Source organism: Salmo salar, chromosome ssa17, assembly GCF_905237065.1.
Source record: "Salmo salar chromosome ssa17, Ssal_v3.1, whole genome shotgun sequence".
Classification (NCBI taxonomy): Eukaryota; Metazoa; Chordata; class Actinopteri; order Salmoniformes; family Salmonidae; genus Salmo; species Salmo salar.
In genome coordinates, this window is record NC_059458.1 from 36646791 (window position 1) to 36664156 (window position 17366).

General features: G+C 40.6%; 1 pseudogene; it reads left to right on the forward strand.

Moving 5' to 3' along the window:
• Nucleotides 1-428: 428 nt before the first annotated feature.
• On the forward strand, nucleotides 429-16887 carry LOC106594540 (gastrula zinc finger protein XlCGF26.1-like; annotated as a pseudogene).
• Nucleotides 16888-17366: the final 479 nt, after the last annotated feature.

Sequence of the window (17366 nt, forward strand, 5' to 3'; positions counted from 1 at the left end):
GTGCGAGCAAGGAGGCCTACAAACCTGACTCAGTTACACCAGCTCTGTCAGGAGGAATGGGCCAAAAGCTTCCCACAAAACGTATTGTGGCAAGCTTGTGGAAGGCTACCCAAAACGTTTGACCCAAATTAAACAATTTAAAGGCAATGCTACCAAATACTAATTGAGTGTATGTAAACTTCTGACCCACTGGGAATGTGATGAAAGAAATAAAAGCTGAAATAAATCATTATCTCTGCTATTATTCTGACATTTCACATTCTTAAAATAAAGTGGTGATCCTAACTGACCTAAGACAGGGAATTTTTTACCAGGATTAAATGTCAGGAATTGTGAAAAACTGAGTTCAAATGTATTTGGCTAAGGTGTATGTAAACTTCCGACTTCAACTGTGTATATATAGTCGGGAAACAGGAAGTTCCGGGCAGGCTCCAGACACAATGAAGTCTGCGAAACTGTGCTCTGAAGACGATAGCTTGTGTGTTCGTTTCAAAAGTATTACTAAAGGTATGCATTAGCACGTTTAAACTTTCTAATATCGAAAGAACATGTCGTAACATGTTAAGTAACAAATCCGTCAAGGTATTTTCACGTTTGTTAAAGGTTTATGACGTGTTATTTGTGTGCTAAACCGAGTGAGTGAAGAACGTGATTAAAATCGATTTTATCTAGCTAGCTAAGTTTAGACTTTGGGTTTGTCAGAGTGAATGAATGTACATTATATCGTCAATGTAATTTCATAAAGAATCAATTGATTTGACATGTATTTTATTTGATATATGTTCACGAGCTGGTAAAATGGCGGCGCCTCTCGGTCTGAGTCAATAGACTTGCAGGCAGTGCGGATGCACCAGAGAGACACTTTCAGGGTTGTTCTACTGTTTAGAAGCAGAATGTCATGTTCATCTGATTTCTACATGTCACTGTAACAATATTCAGACACATTCAGTTTCTATATTTATCTATAATTGTTAGTATGGTGTGAATGGGAAATACAATCGTTTTTTGTGAGTGAAGTAAGTACCTGTTTATTTAGTAATTTGTGAATTTAGGAAGTCTACTATAGATTAACTGCACTTAGGTAGTGAACATTATTTTTAAAAGGACATCTGAAAGGAAAATGGACATAAACCCTCCCTGAACGCTGAAAATGTAAAAAGTATCCCCTGTAGCCAAAATAATTATGAAAACAGTGGATAGTAGAGAACATGTTTACCCTCACTTCTTGGACAGACCAGAGCCTTTAGATATGCCATTTTAGAAACTGTTCTTCATCCTGTAAGCATTGCATGGCAACGCAGGAATTTTGATAGCATACAGGGCTGCGGGCCAGGAGGTTGTGGGTTCACAGACCACTGTGAACAAGAGTAGGGGTGGATAGATCTATTTCATGGTAAAATCATTCCATGAATCTATCATCGTATTTGCAGGTCTGAGAAAAAAATTGCCTTTTATAAACATTTCATGCAAGTCTATGTCATTTTACATATTAGCAGAATGTTTTAATACCACACAGGCTAAGAATGGACAGAGAGAGAGGCCTGTGTGTTCATCTTATATTTCTCCAATGCCAAATCAATGTGTCTCGTTTACAACGAAACTGTCCCGGTTTACTAATAATTACATGTGAGACCATCTGATCCTGGTACTTTAAATAGTTAGGCCTACCTCTCCACTCCAGACAGAGTAAAAGCCAATTCATGTTTGATCCCAAAATGTGTTGGGAAGCTTCTTAGGGAGGGTGTGACACAATTTCTGAACCCACGCAGGTAGAGGTCAAATCAAGCTCCTAACGCATCGCCTTGTGCCTCTTCAAGTTTTGTAACAATGTGAAGGGCTCTGTATAGCTCCGCATTGACATGATTGGTGGGCGGGAGGTCCAGTATAAACTCTAACTCACTTCCTTGACAACAGCTCTGCTCCGTTAAGCGCAATAAGTATGAAAGCCCTGATGTCTGCGGAGGATGCATCTGCAGTAAATGCTGTATGGCCACTTCAGATATCGGATGGACCATCCAGAGTCTTTTAGCAGAGAAATGTAAATCTCTAACTGCTGGCTACTCTCATTCTGTGTCTTTAACCCAACAAGTATTTCCCTAAAAGCTGTCTGGGTTTAAACATCTTCTATTGTACAGAAAGTGGATAGCTTAATACATTGGTAGTGACAGAATTAGATTAGTGAGATTTGTGTATTTCTTTTTGTTTTGTCTCCTGAGCTATAGAAGGTTATATCTCAGCCACTGAATGTCAAAGAAACAAAGTCACGTCTTTCCTGGTTATTTTACAGCTTGTTTTGTAGCATAAAGCAGTGCGGACCAAAACACTGTTATATATCACTTTATATAATCAGATCAGTTTTATTTTCTTCAAAATCTTAATCTAACAAGATGTAGGCCTGTGCTTTTTGACATCTTCAATAAAAGAGGCCTATGGCATAACTCCTCATACCCTCTCATACCCCCTCAAGTGGAGTCTGGGTTTTAACTCAACAGCCCTTCACTGACATGGAGGTAGACTATTTAAAGAGTGCATGGTAGGTGGAGGAATAGGCTAGTCCGCAAGCAAGATAGTGTATTTTTGGGGGGGACTAGGTCTAATCAACAACAACAAAATGTGAAGAAACCTTTCACTCCCTTCCTCAACTGCCACCATAGGCTGACACAGCACAGCCATTGGTTAGGATAGGCCGACACAGCACAGCCATTGGTTAGGATAGGCCGACACAGCACAGCCATTGGTTAGGATAGGCCGACAGCACAGCCATTGGTTAGGCAGCATTAAACAAGTTTTGGCTCAACAAGCACAGAGCAGGCCGGGGCTCAGGGTTGGAATAACCTTTGCAGTGTGTAATGCAGCCTAGTTGTATTTACACCATCCCAGCAACTATGTTAGAAATACAGTATAACTTTGCTCTGTGGTTCTCCTAGCATGCACTTCGTATCCTATAGGCCAGGGCTCTCCAACCCTGTTCCTGGAGAGCTACAGTCCTGTAGGCTTTCGCTCCAGTGAAAACTTGGAGTGAAAACCTACAGGAGGCAATCTCTCCAAGAACAGGGCTGGAGTTAAAACCTACAGGAGGCTATCTCTCCAAGAACAGGGCTGGAGTTAAAACCTACAGGAGGGTAGCTCTCCAGGAACAGGGCTGGAGTTAAAACCTACAGGAGGGTTGCTCTCCAGGAACAGGGCTGGAGTTAAAACCTACAGGAGGGTAGCTCTCCAGGAACAGGGCTGGAGTAAAAACCTACAGGAGGGTAGCTCTCCAGGAACAGGGCTGGAGTTAAAACCTACAGGAGGGCAGCTCTCCAGGAACATGGTTGGAGTGTAAACCTACAGGAGGGCAGCTCTCCAGGAACATGGTTGGAGTGTAAACATACAGGAGTGCAGCTCTCCAGGAACATGGTTGGAGTGTAAACATACAGGAGGGCAGCTCTCCAGGAACATGGTTGGAGTGTAAACATACAGCTCTCCAGGAACATGGTTGGAGTGTAAACATACAGCTCTCCAGGAACAGGGTTGGAGAGCCCTGCTTTAGCCTATAGGCTGTGGATCATTTGATTGACACCACACTAAATAGCCTATAGGCACACTTGATATTGCGCGCCCAGCAGCGAATCAGAGATGAGGGGCGGCATCGGGCACACATTGCTATATAGCCAATCAGGGTTCGAACCACCCAGTTTATAAAGCCTAATAAGCAACTAATTCTTAAACACTGAGAAATATAGAAATTTCAGCAAGTACAAATGACATGACCCTCTTCTGGACTAGTTTTTTTTTTTTTAAACTCAACCCTCCCCTTGACTGAAATTGAAAAAGCATAACCCTCATTTTTCTCCAGGTAACCATTCTGTACATTTAGATCCATCTCTTATTAATGTAATTTAAAGGGGGAATTTTGTCTGATTTGAATGAATGTTTTGTTGTCAATGTTTAGCTACCTGATCTATTGAAATGAGATAATTGAACAACAAAAAAGAGAATATATTTTGAGGATAAACAATGTGCCAGAACTGTCAAGATTTTGTGTCTGTTTCTCTTTATTACTACAGGCCGACTCAGATTAATTCTGAGGCCAGTAACATCAGTGAAGCTGGAAGACTGTAGTCAAACACTGGAGCTGAATGTCAACATTAAAGATGAAGAAGAGGAGGAGAAGATTGGGAAATATCTTACTCATGGTAAGAGCAGGTTCCTCATAAGTTAGACTGGGTCGTAAGTTATGGAGGTCTAACGCTAGGAGAGACTAAAGAGGAGAACTAGACAATCTGCCAGTGTTTTAAAATTCTATGAAATTAGTCTGTGTAGTTACTAACCCTTGTGATAGTGAGTGGACGATGATTATGGATAATTATTTTCACCCCTTTTGCCTTAGACTGTTGTCAGGGTTGGTGTCAATTCCAGATAATTCAGGAAATACACTGAAATTCCAATTCTCTTCAATGCTTCTCAATTAGCAGCATGTGGAAATGGAATTTGGTTTACTTTCTGAATTGATTGGAATTGAAATGGAATTGACACCAACCCTGGCTGTTACCCTCTTTTAGAATAGTTTTATTCTCCTGTATTGTACAGCCTACTGATATGAATACATATGTCACCTGGTACAGCCAGAAGATGACTGGCCACCCCTCGGAGTCTGGTTCCTTTCTAGGTTTCTTCCTATGTTCCTGCATTCTAGGGATTTGTTTTCTAGCACACCAACTCATTCAAGGGTTTTTCTTAATTTTTTACTATTTTCTACATTGTAGAATAACAATGAAGACAAACTATGAAATAACACATGGAATCATGTAGTAACCAAAAAAAAAAAAGAGTTAAACAAATCAAAATATATTATTCAAAGTAGCCACCCTTTGCCTTGATGACAACTTTGCACACTCTTGGCATTCTCTCAACCAGCTTCACCTGGAATGCTTTTCCAACAGTCTTGAAGGAGTTCCCACATATGATGAGCACTTGTTGGCTGCTTTTCCTTCACTCTGCGGTCTAACTCATCCCAAACCATCTCAATTAGGTTTAGGTCGGGTGACTGTGGAGGGCCAGGTCATCTGATGCAGCACTCCATCACTCTCATTCTTGGCCAAATAGCCCTTACACAGCCTGGAGGGGTTTTGGGTCATTGTCCTGTTGAAAAACAAATGATAGTCCCACTAAGTGCAAACCAGATCCATGTGTATAGTGGCTTGCGAAAGTATTCAATCCCCCTTGGCATTTTTCCTATTTTGTGGCCTTACAACCTGGAATTAAAATAGATTTTTGGGGGGGTTGTATCAGTTGATTTATACAACATGCCTACCACTTTGAAGATGCAAAATATGTTTTATTTTTATTACAGTCAGAAATACTCCTCAGCACCCCCCAGGTAAAGAAGCAGGATGTGGAGGTCCTGGGCAGGATTGGTTACGCGTGATGTGTATCGCTATAGTATGTTGTATCTGTATTTTTGTTTTTATTATGGATCCCCATTAGCTGCTGCCAAGGCTGCAGCTACTCTTCCTGGGGTCCAACCCCCCCCCCCAAAAACAACACACTCTGTACCCTCAGGCCCCTACACCACCACATATCTACAGTACAAAATCCATGTGTACAGTGGCTTGCGGAAGTATTCACCCCCCCTTGGCATTTTTTCTATTTTGTTGCCTTACAACCTGGAATTAAAATATATTTTTTGGGGGTTTGTATCATTGGATTTATACAACATGCCTACCACTTTGAAGATGCTAAATTTTGTTATTTTGAACCATACCCCAAAGTCAATACTTTGTAGAGTCACCTTTTGCAGCAATTACAGCTCTTGGGGTATGTCTCTATAAGCTTGGCACATCTAGCCACTGGGATTTTTGCCCATTCTTCAATGGAAAACCGCTCCTCCAGCTCCTTCAAGTTGGATGGGTTCCGCTGATGTACAGCAATCTTTAAGTCATACCACAGATTCACAATTGGATTGAGGTCTGGGCTTTGACTAGGCCATTCCAAGACATTTAAATGTTTCCCCTTAAACCATTCGAGTGTTGCTTTAGCAGAATGCTTAGGGTCATTGTCCTGCTGGAAGGTGAACCTCCGGGCCCAGTCTCAAATCTCTGGAAGACTGAAACAGGTTTCCCCTCAAGAATTTCCCTGTATTTAGTGCCATCCATCATTCCTTCAATTCTGACCAGTTTCCCAGTCCCTGCCGATGGAAAAACATCCCCACAGCATGATGCTGCCACCACCATGCTGCACTGTGGGGGTGATGAGAGGTGTTGTGTTTGCGCCTGAAATAGCATTTTCCTTGATGACCAGAAAGCTCAATTTTAGTCTCATCTGACCAGAGTACCTTCCATATGTTTGGGGAGTGTCCCACATGCCTTTTGGCAAACACCAAATGTGTTTGCTTATTTTTTTCTTTAAGCAATGGCTTTTTTCTGGCCACTCTTCCATAAAGCCCAACTCTGTGGAGTGTACGGCTTGAAGTGGTCCTATGGACAGATACTCCAATCTCCGCTGTGTAGCTTTGCAGCTCCTTCAGGGTTATTTTTGGTCTTTTTGTTGCCTCTGATTAATACCCTCCTTGCCTGGTCTGAGTTTTGGTAGGCGGCCCTCTCTTGGCAGGTTTGTTGTGGTTCCATATTCTTTCCATTTTTTAATAATGGATTTAATGGTGCTCTGTGGGATGTTCAAAGTTTCTGATATTTTTTTATAACCAACCCTGATCTGTACTTCTCCACAACTTTGTCCCTGACCTGTTTGGAGAGCTGCTTGGTCTTCATGGTGCCGCTTGCTTGGTGGTGCCTCTTGCTTAGTGCTGTTGCAGACTCTGGGGCCTTTCAGAACAGGTGTAAATATACTGAGATCATGTGACACATAGATTGCACACAGGTGGACTTTATTTAACTAATTATTGTGACTTCTGAAGGTAATTGGTTGCACCAGATCTCGTTTTGGGGCTTCATAGCAAAGGGGGTGAATACATATGCATGCACCACTTTTCCGTTTGTAATTTTTTGAAACAAGTAATTTTTTTCATTTCACTTCACCAATTTAAACTATTTTGTGTATATCCATTACATTAAATCCAATAAAAATCTATTTAAATTACAGGTTGTAATGCAACAAAATAAGAAAACCGCCAATGGGGATGAATACTGTTAAAAGGGACTGTACGTGTGTATAGTGCGTATGTTATCATGTACGTATGCATGCATGTGTCTGCGCCTATGTTTGTGTTGCTTCACAGTCCCCGCGGTTCCATAAGGTGTTTTTTTTTAATCCGTTTTTTAAAATCTAATTTTACTGCTTGCATCAGTTACTTGATATGGAATAGAGTTAGTTCCATGTAGTCATGGCTCTATGTGGTACTGTGCACCTCCCATAGTCTGTTCTGGACTTGGGTACTGTGAAGAGACCTCTTGTGGCATGTCTTGTGGGGTATGCATGGTTGTCCGAGCTGTGTGCCAGTAGTTCAAACAGACAGCTCGGTGCATTCAACATGTCAATACCTCTCACTTTGATCCAGGAGAGATTGACATGCATATTATTAATATTAGCTCTCTGTGTACATCCAAGGGCCAGCCATGCTGCCCTGTTCTGAGCCAATTGCAATTTTCCTAAGTCCTTTTTTGTGGCACCTGACCACATGACTGAACTGTAGTCCAGGTGCGACAAAACTAGGGCCTGTAGGACCTGCCTTGTTGATGGTGCTGTTAAGAAAATATTGACTCAATAAACTAATGCAAGATATTGAATGCCAACCACCATTAAACCCACCGGAGAAGAAGAAGTCCTGTTGCGCTTTGATAGTCGGGAAACAGGAAGTTCCGGGCAGGCTCCAGACACAATTGTTCTCTGAAGACGATAGCTTGTGTGTCCGTTTCAAAAGTATTACTAAAGGTATGCATTAGCACGTTTAAACTTTCTAATATCGAAAGAACATGTCGTAACATGTTAGGTAACAAATCCGTCAAGGTATTATCGCGTTTGTTAAAGGTTTTATGACGTGTTATTTTTGTGCTAAACCGAGTGAATGAAGAACGTGATTAAATATACTTTTAGAAGTCACATTTAGCTAACTAGCTAAGTTTAGACTTTGGCTTTATCAGTGAATGAATCTACATTGACGAAATAATCTAATTTCATAAAGAATCAATTTATTTTAGATTTCTGAGTTCGTTTGACATGTTTATTATGATTATTTCCATATGTTCACGAGCTGGTAAAATGGCGGCGCCTCGGTCTGAGTCAATAGACTTGCAGGCAGTGCGGATGCACCAGAGAGACACTTTCAGGGTTGTTCTACTGTTTAGAAGCAGAATGTCATGTTCATCTGATTTCTACATGTCACTGTAACAATATTCAGACCAGGGGCGAAAATCTGATATCAACTTTGGAGGGGACAATTACATTACATTTTCTCAAGAGCAATTCCTGAGGGGGACACCAAAAGTAGTGCTGTAACACATAGCCTACATTGTAATATGGTAAATGTATATTGAGGAACCAAAGAAATAAGGTGTTTGCCGTACTCCTAACTACCGGTACCCAAAACTACACAACTAATCACAACAGCAATACCATTGCCTTTAACAAATCTTAGTTCAGTCACCAGTTTAAGTTGAGAGTGGGGGTATCCATGGCATTTTCCAATTATGTTCCTATTTTACAAGTCAAAAAAATTGAGAACCTTTCATAATGTTGCCAAACAAAGACTCAACAAACTTACCTGAGACTCCCTGTCTCTGCCAGTCTGTCCCTGCATATCTGTCCCCAACTCTGCTGTCTGTGTGCCATCTGTTGCCTGCTCTGCCTAATGACATCATTGTGAAACATTACATTAGCATTTCACTTCTTTCTTATGAACATTTTATCAACTAGTCTGAGATATTAGGCTACTAGGGTTCTTACTTTGCGTTTTGGTGTACCTAAAAATACTCTGATATCCGTCTTTTTTCTGCCATTTTTCTACCTGGCTGGCTACACACACACACAGTATGTAGGTTATTTACAGTAGGAGATGGGCTTCTATCATCTTATCTTCTATCATTCTATATGGGCTTCGATCTAAAAGGTAGCTAGCAAATGTGAAACGGATTGCAGTGACAAGAGTTGACAGCTGTATGAGTTCACCATTTACACAACATATGCTGCAACCTTTTGTAATTTGAATCGTTTGTTTCATATTGGCTGGCTTCTAACAATAGCTGAATGTGCAAAGCTAGCGAGCACCAATTCAGTGGTGTTTGCTATAATCTTTGCTACCCGGGTTAAATAAAGGTGAAATAAAATATATAAATCAAAGTTCCCTTGCGACAATTTAGCTTTTGCAACGAGACCATTAAATATATTTAAAACAATGGTAGATGAGAGTGTAGTTCTGTTCAGTTTATCGCTAACCTTATCACAAGGACTTTGAAGCACTAACTTACATGCATGCTGATCTTGGAATAAATTGACGATAGCAAAGATTCCATGTTTGACGACGCCACATAAATGGAATAGGTACTAGCTAGCTTAATAGTTAATATTTGCGCGCTAGCTCTGCATATTCAGCTAGTGTGTGTGTGCGCGATTGACTGGATTAACCTCTCGTCAGTTACGTGCATTGAGTGCCTTTCAGACAGTAGATACGACCTCTACGTTACCTAGCAAGCTAAGGAACTGGCAGTGGATCAAACCATTGTGAGGCAAAGGGTGGGGGGGTCGCAATCTTTTGAAACTTAAAAATGCGCTATTAAGTGTCTATAATCAGCACAATTGCTTTCATTGCATATTATTAATATTATTTAAATTACATAGTTATGTTTCAGTGATATATTGGGGGGGACAAATCATATTTTTCCCAGGATGGGGGGGTCGTGTCCCCCGCGACCCCCCCCCCCTGGGATTTCCGCCCCTGATTCAGACACATTCAGTTTCTATATTTATCTATAATTGTTACTATAATATGAATGGGAAATACAATTGGTTTTTGTGAGTGAAGTAAGTACCTGTTTATTTAGTAATTTGTGAATTTAGGAAGTCTACTATAAATTAACTGCACTTAGGTAGTGAACATTATTTTTAATAAGGACATCTGAAAGGAAAATGGACATAAACCCTCCCTGAACGCTGAAAATGTAAAAAGTATCCCCTGTAGCCAAAATAATTATGAAAACAGTGGATAGTAGAGAACATGTTTACCCTCACTTCTTGGACAGACCAGAGCCTTTAGATATGCCATTTTAGAAACTGTTCTTCATCCTGTAAGCATTGCATGGCAACGCAGGAATTTTGATAGCATACAGGGCTGCGGGCCAGGAGGTTGTGGGTTCACAGACCACTGTGAACAAGAGTAGGGGTGGATAGATCTATTTCATGGTAAAATCATTCCATGAATCTATCATCGTATTTGCAGGTCTGAGAAAAAAATAGCCTTTTATAAACATTTCATGCAAGTCTATGTCATTTTACATATTAGCAGAATGTTTTAATACCACACAGGCTAAGAATGGACAGAGAGAGAGGCCTGTGTGTTCATCTTATATTTCTCCAATGCCAAATCAATGTGTCTCGTTTACAACGAAACTGTCCCGGTTTACTAATAATTACATGTGAGACCATCTGATCCTGGTACTTTAAATAGTTAGGCCTACCTCTCCACTCCAGACAGAGTAAAAGCCGATTCATGTTTGATCCCAAAATGTGTTGGGAAGCTTCTTAGGGAGGGTGTGACACAATTTCTGAACCCACGCAGGTAGAGGTCAAATCAAGCTCCTAACGCATCGCCTTGTGCCTCTTCAAGTTTTGTAACAATGTGAAGGGCTCTGTATAGCTCCGCATTGACATGATTGGTGGGCGGGAGGTCCAGTATAAACTCTAACTCACTTCCTTGACAACAGCTCTGCTCCGTTAAGCGCAATAAGTATGAAAGCCCTGATGTCTGCGGAGGATGCATCTGCAGTAAATGCTGTATGGCCACTTCAGATATCGGATGGACCATCCAGAGTCTTTTAGCAGAGAAATGTAAATCTCTAACTGCTGGCTACTCTCATTCTGTGTCTTTAACCCAACAAGTATTTCCCTAAAAGCTGTCTGGGTTTAAACATCTTCTATTGTACAGAAAGTGGATAGCTTAATACATTGGTAGTGACAGAATTAGATTAGTGAGATTTGTGTATTTCTTTTTGTTTTGTCTCCTGAGCTATAGAAGGTTATATCTCAGCCACTGAATGTCAAAGAAATTAAACTGTGATATGCATCTGAGTTGTGTCTTTCCTGGTTATTTTACAGCTTGTTTTGTAGCATAAAGCAGTGCTGACCAAAACACTGTTATAGATCCCTTGATATAATCAGATCAGTTTTATTTTCTTCATGTTAATCTAACAAGGTGTAGGCCTGTGCTTTTTGACATCTTCAATAAAAGAGGCCTATGTCGTAACCCCTCATACCCCCTCAAGTGGAGTCTGGGTTTTAACTCAAAAGCCCTTCACTGACATGGAGGTAGGCTATTTAAAGAGTGCATGGTAGGTGGAGGAATAGGCTAGTCCGCAAGCAAGATAGTGTATTTTTGGGGGGGACTAGGTCTAATCAACAACAACAAAATGTGAAGAAACCTTTCACTCCCTTCCTCAACTGCCACCATAGGCTGACACAGCACAGCCATTGGTTAGGATAGGCCGACACAGCACAGCCATTGGTTAGGATAGGCCGACACAGCACAGCCATTGGTTAGGATAGGCCGACACAGCACAGCCATTGGTTAGGATAGGCCGACACAGCACAGCCATTGGTTAGGCACCATTAAAAAAATAACGTTTTGGCTCAACAAGCAGAGCAGGCCGTTGCTCGGGGTTGGAATAACCTTTTGTAGTGTGTAATGCAGCCTAGTTGTATTTACACCATCCCAGCAACTATGTTAGAGTATAACTTGATATTGTGAGCCCATCAGAGATGAGGGGCGGTATCGGCCACACATTGATATATTTAAGCGTTAAGGCCAGAGGGGGTTTGTTATATGGCCAATATACCATGGCTAAGGGCTGTTGTGGAGTGCCTGGATACAGCCCTTATCCCTGATATATTGGACATACACCACAAACCCTTGAGGTGCCTTATTGCTATTATAAACTGGTTACCAATGTAATTAGAACAGTAAAAAGTAATGTTTTGTCATACCCGTGGTATATGGTGTGATATACCACGGCTGTCAGCCAATCAGCGTTCAGGGTTCGATCCACCCAGTTTATAAAGCCTAATAAGCAACTCATTCTTATACACTGAGAAATATTGACATTTCATCAATTATAAATGACAGGACCCTCTTCTGGACTAGATTAAAACAATACTAAACCCTCCCCTTGACTGAAATTGAAAAAGCATAACCCTCATTTTTCTCCAGGTAACCATTCTGTACATTTAGATCCATCTCTTATTAATGTAATTTAAAGGGGGAATTTTGTCTAAAGTTTTGAATGAATGTTTTGTTGTCAATGTTTAGCTACCTGATCTATTCAAATGAGATAATTGAACAACAAAAAAGAGAATATATTTTGAGGATAAAGAAAGCTCCAGAACTGTCAAGATTGTTTTCTGTTTCTCTATATTACTACAGGCCGACTCAGATTAAGTCTGAGGCCGGTAACGTCAACAGTGAGGACAAACCCAGCCTGCCTCTCTCCTTCCACACTGAGTCCAAACCTACAGTCACTGGGTCCTGATTGTGACAGTGGAGCCCAGTTTGCACTGCAGGATCCAGAGATGGCATCAGTGAAGCTGGAAGACTGCAGTCAAACACTGGAGCTGAATGTCAACATTAAAGATGAAGAAGAGGAGGAGAAGATTAGGACAACTGTTAATCATGGTAAGAGCTGGTTCTATCTATCTGTAAGTTATCTTCGTAAGTTAAAACGTCTGTAAGTTATGACCCAGTCTATTGCTAGGTTGAATTCTGTAATTCTGACATCACACATCCCTGAACAACTGGGTTATCTGGAGTGATCAGAGAGTAGACTAAAGAAGTGAAGTAGATAAATTGCCAGTGTTTTAAAGTTCAACTAAATGAGTGTGTAGTTACTAACCCTTGTGATAGTGAGTGGAGGATGATATGAATTGAGTCTGTGTAGTTACTAACCCTTGTGATAGTGAGAGGAGGATGATATGAAGTGAGTCTGTATAGTTACTAACCCTTGTGATAGTGAGAGGAAGATGATATGAAATGAGTCTGTGTAGTTACTAACCCTTGTGATAGTGAGTGGAGGATGATATGAAATGAGTCTGTGTAGTTACTAACCCTTGTGATAGTGAGTGGAGGATGCTATGAAATGAGTCTGTGTAGTTTCTAACCCTTGTGATAGTGAGAGAAGGATGATATGAAATGAGTCTGTGTAGTTACTAACCCTTGTGATAGTGAGTGGAGGATGATATGAAATGAGTCTGTGTAGTTAGTAACCCTTGTGATAGTGAGAGGAGGATGATATGAAGTGAGTCTGTACTTACTAACCCTTGTGATAGTGAGTGGACGATGATTATGGATAATTATTTTCACTCATTTTGCCTTCAACTGTTACCAGGGTTCGGGTCAATCCAGATATTTTGGGAAATACACAGAAATTCCAATTCTCTTCAATGCTTTTCATTTAGGAAAATGTGGAATTGGAATTTGGTTTACTTTCTGAATTGACCGTTATTTAAATGGAATTGACCCAACCCTGGCTGTTACCCACTTTTGGAATAGTTTTATTCCCCTGTATTTCACAGCCTACTGATATGAATACATATGTCACCCAGTACAGCCAGAAGATGACTGGCCACGGCTCAGAGCCTGGTTCCTTTCTAGGTTTCTGCCTTCTAGGGAGTTTTTTTCTAGCCACTGTGCTTCTACATCTGCATTGCTTGCTGTTTGGGGTTTCAGGCTGGGTTTCTGTAAAGCACTTATACATTTATTTTATAAACCCTTTTTGCATGAGCAGTTGACCACAAAGTGCTTTAACAGAAACCCAGCCTAAAATCCCAAAGAGCAACCAATGCAGGTGTAGCTTCATAAAATAAGTACAGTACCAGTCAAAAGTTTGGACACACTGTTAGGGTTCGTTCCTTACTTCCTGCCTTGTCAATCATTGGTTCATTGGTGAAATTAGCATTATGACAATATCTTTAATTAAATCATTCAAAAACCTTTATTAATGCAATTGCAGACAGAAGTTGACAAACAGGAACATAGAATGCATGTTTCTGAGTAAGTTCTGCATCAAACAAAAGGTCTCCAGTTGTTTTATTAAACCCTAAGTCGCGCCCTGATGATGTCACTGCCCACGTTATCATCCTCTACTCCTGGGACCAAAGCCATACCTACAAAGCTGTATAAACAGGGCCTTTATTGTTAGCTAAACACTTAGCAGTAAATGTCCCCTTCCCAAAAAAAGTTGATTTATTGTGGAAAGTTTGCCTAGTCTTATCTCCTTCACTCCCCTGCAGAGTTCTGTCTAAGTCACACATTTCTAAGAGGGGCCTCTTTATAATGAGGCAGAGAGAGAACTAAAATACAACTGTAGAACAATACTAAACTTCTACAATTAATATATATATATTGTTAATCTGTAGTCTAAAACCCTATAAATGTAAGGATGGAGGGGGTCTTATAACCCCTCCCCTTCTATTAATATAACATAAGCATAATCAATTATTCTAATACATCAAACATTTGTACAACCCCAAATCATGATCCCTAGGTGAATCCTGACAACACCTACTCATTCAAGGGTTTTCCTTTATTTTTTACTATTTTCTACATTGTAGAATAATAGTTAAGACATCAAAACTATGAAATAACACATATGGAATCATGTAGTAACCAAAATAGTGTTAAACAAATCAAAATATATTTTATATTTTGTATTCTTCAAAGTAGCCACCCTTTGCCTTGATGACAACTTTGCACGCTTTTGGTATTACAATGTAGAAAATTGTTAAAGAAAAACCCTTGAATGAGTAGGTGTGTCCAAACTTTTGACTGGTACTGTATATCACACCAACTGACTGGTTCTTCTGATGTTGTTCACACAGGAGACCATGTTGAGACTTTCTCTACATCCAGAGAGCAACAGCAGGAAGATCACAGAACTAAGAGGTCTCACCACTGCCCACATTGTGAGGAGATTTTCCCATTTCTATCAAAGCTAAAAATACACTTAAAAATCCACACAGGAGAGAATCTGTTTTCCTGTACTGACTCTGGGGAGAGATTCACAACATCAAAGGCTCTGACAATTCATCAGAGAGTGCACACAGAAGAGAAACCTTACTCCTGCTCGTACTGTGGGAAGAGTTTCTCTCAACAGACCAACTTAAAAAAACACCAACGTCTACACACAGGAGAGAAGCCGTACTCCTGCTGTGACTGTGGAAAATGCTTCACAACATCATCTGAGCTAACAGTTCATCAGAGAACACACACTGGAGAAAAGCCTTACATCTGCTCTAACTGTGGGAAGAGTTTCTCCCACCAGGGTAGCTTAAAAGCACACCAACGTATACATACAGGAGAGAAGCCATACTCCTGCTCTGACTGTGGAAAGAATTTCTCCCGATTGGGTACCCTAAAATTGCATAAACGTATACATACAGGAATTAAGCCTTACTTCTGCTCTGACTGTAGGAAGAGTTTCTCCCACCAGGGTAGCTTTAAAGCACACCAATGTATACATACAGGAGAGAAGCCGTACTCCTGCTGTGACTGTGGGAAGAATTTCTCCCGTTTGGGTACCTTAAAATCGCATGAATGTATACATACAGGAAAGAAGCCTTACTACTGCTCCGACTGTGGGAAGAGTTTCTCTCAACGGAACCATTTAAAATCACATGAACGTATACACATAGAAAAGAAGGCATACTCCTGCTCTGACTGTAGAAAATGCTTCACAACATCGTATGATCTAAAAGTTCATCAGAGAACACACACTGGAGAAAAGCCTTACGTCTGCTCTGACTGCGGGAAGACTTTCTCTCAACAGAGCAGCTTCAAGAAACACCAACGTCTACACACAGGAGAGAAGCCTTACTCCTGCTGTGACTGTGGAAAATGCTTCACAACATCATCTGATCTAAAAGTTCACCAGAGAACACACACTGGAGAAAAGCCTCACATCTGCTCTGACTGTGGGAAGAGTTTCTCTCAACAGAGCAGCTTCAAGAAACACCAACGTCTACACACAGGAGAGAAGCCTTACTCCTGCTGTGACTGTGGAAAATGCTTCACAACATCATTTGATCTAAGAGTTCATCTGAGAACACACACTGGAGAAAAGCCTTACATCTGCTCTGACTGTGGGAAGAGTTTCTCTCAACAGAACCATTTAAACACACATCGACGTATACACACAGGAGCGAAGCCTTACTACTGCTCTGTGTGTGGGAAGAGTTTCTCTCAAGAGAGCAACTTAAAAACACACCAACGTATACATAAAGGAGAGAAGCCTCGTCAGTTCTCTCAGACCAGCTAAGATAAAAATTAAGTGGTGGAGTGATTTTAATCTCATTGCTTGACTTGGACTGAAATAGGTGCCGGAACACATTTTGGGGGAAACCCTTTTGGACAATCAGAGCCTTACAAACGTGCTGCGGGAAAAGCCACACACCCTTCCTAAGAAGGTCTGGTTCCGACAGATAAACGGCGAACGAAGGCATTCACATGTAAATACATTCATGATTTCTTACTCCAAACGGGCGGCGATTCGTCTGCAAAGTATATGATTACTTTGAGAATAGTTTCTAAAATATATCAATGATAAGTGTCGCTTTCTCTCTCTCTCTCTCCTTTTGTAAAAATAAACTCCACTATATTGTGTCAGTCCGCTAGGGACCTTTTCTTATGTATTAAGTGTCTTTGTTTATCCTGTGTTATCATTTAGTTAGCTAGTAAATAAATATTTAAACCAATTTGTATAGTGCTGAATCATAAGTAAGGCTGGGGTTTTTGCAGATGCAGGAGGTTACCACTGTTCAGAATGATGATATGAGACGAGGTTATGATTAATATGTTGACTGTTTTATGGTTGTGATAGGTAAATACCTTTTTAGAGTTTAATTCGGGAGATGTTAACTCTTTTAAACAACCGCTCTCATGGTGCCCCAAATTCCTAATGAGTTAATTGTTACATGATTCATTTAATCGGGTAACAATTAAAAAGTTTGTTGATTTAGGTACATAACAGTCATCAGATTAATGAAAGTAAAGTCACGACAATTGTGTGTGGGTTTCTCGTCAGTCTGGATGCAATCCGGCTACCAAAAGCGCCAACAGTGAGCGACGTCATCAGCACTCCCACAAGTTTCCAGAAAACTTGTTTTGTGACCGAGAGGCACCTTTTCAGTATAACGTTAGAGGAAATACGTTCCTCGCATGTGAGGAATTTGTT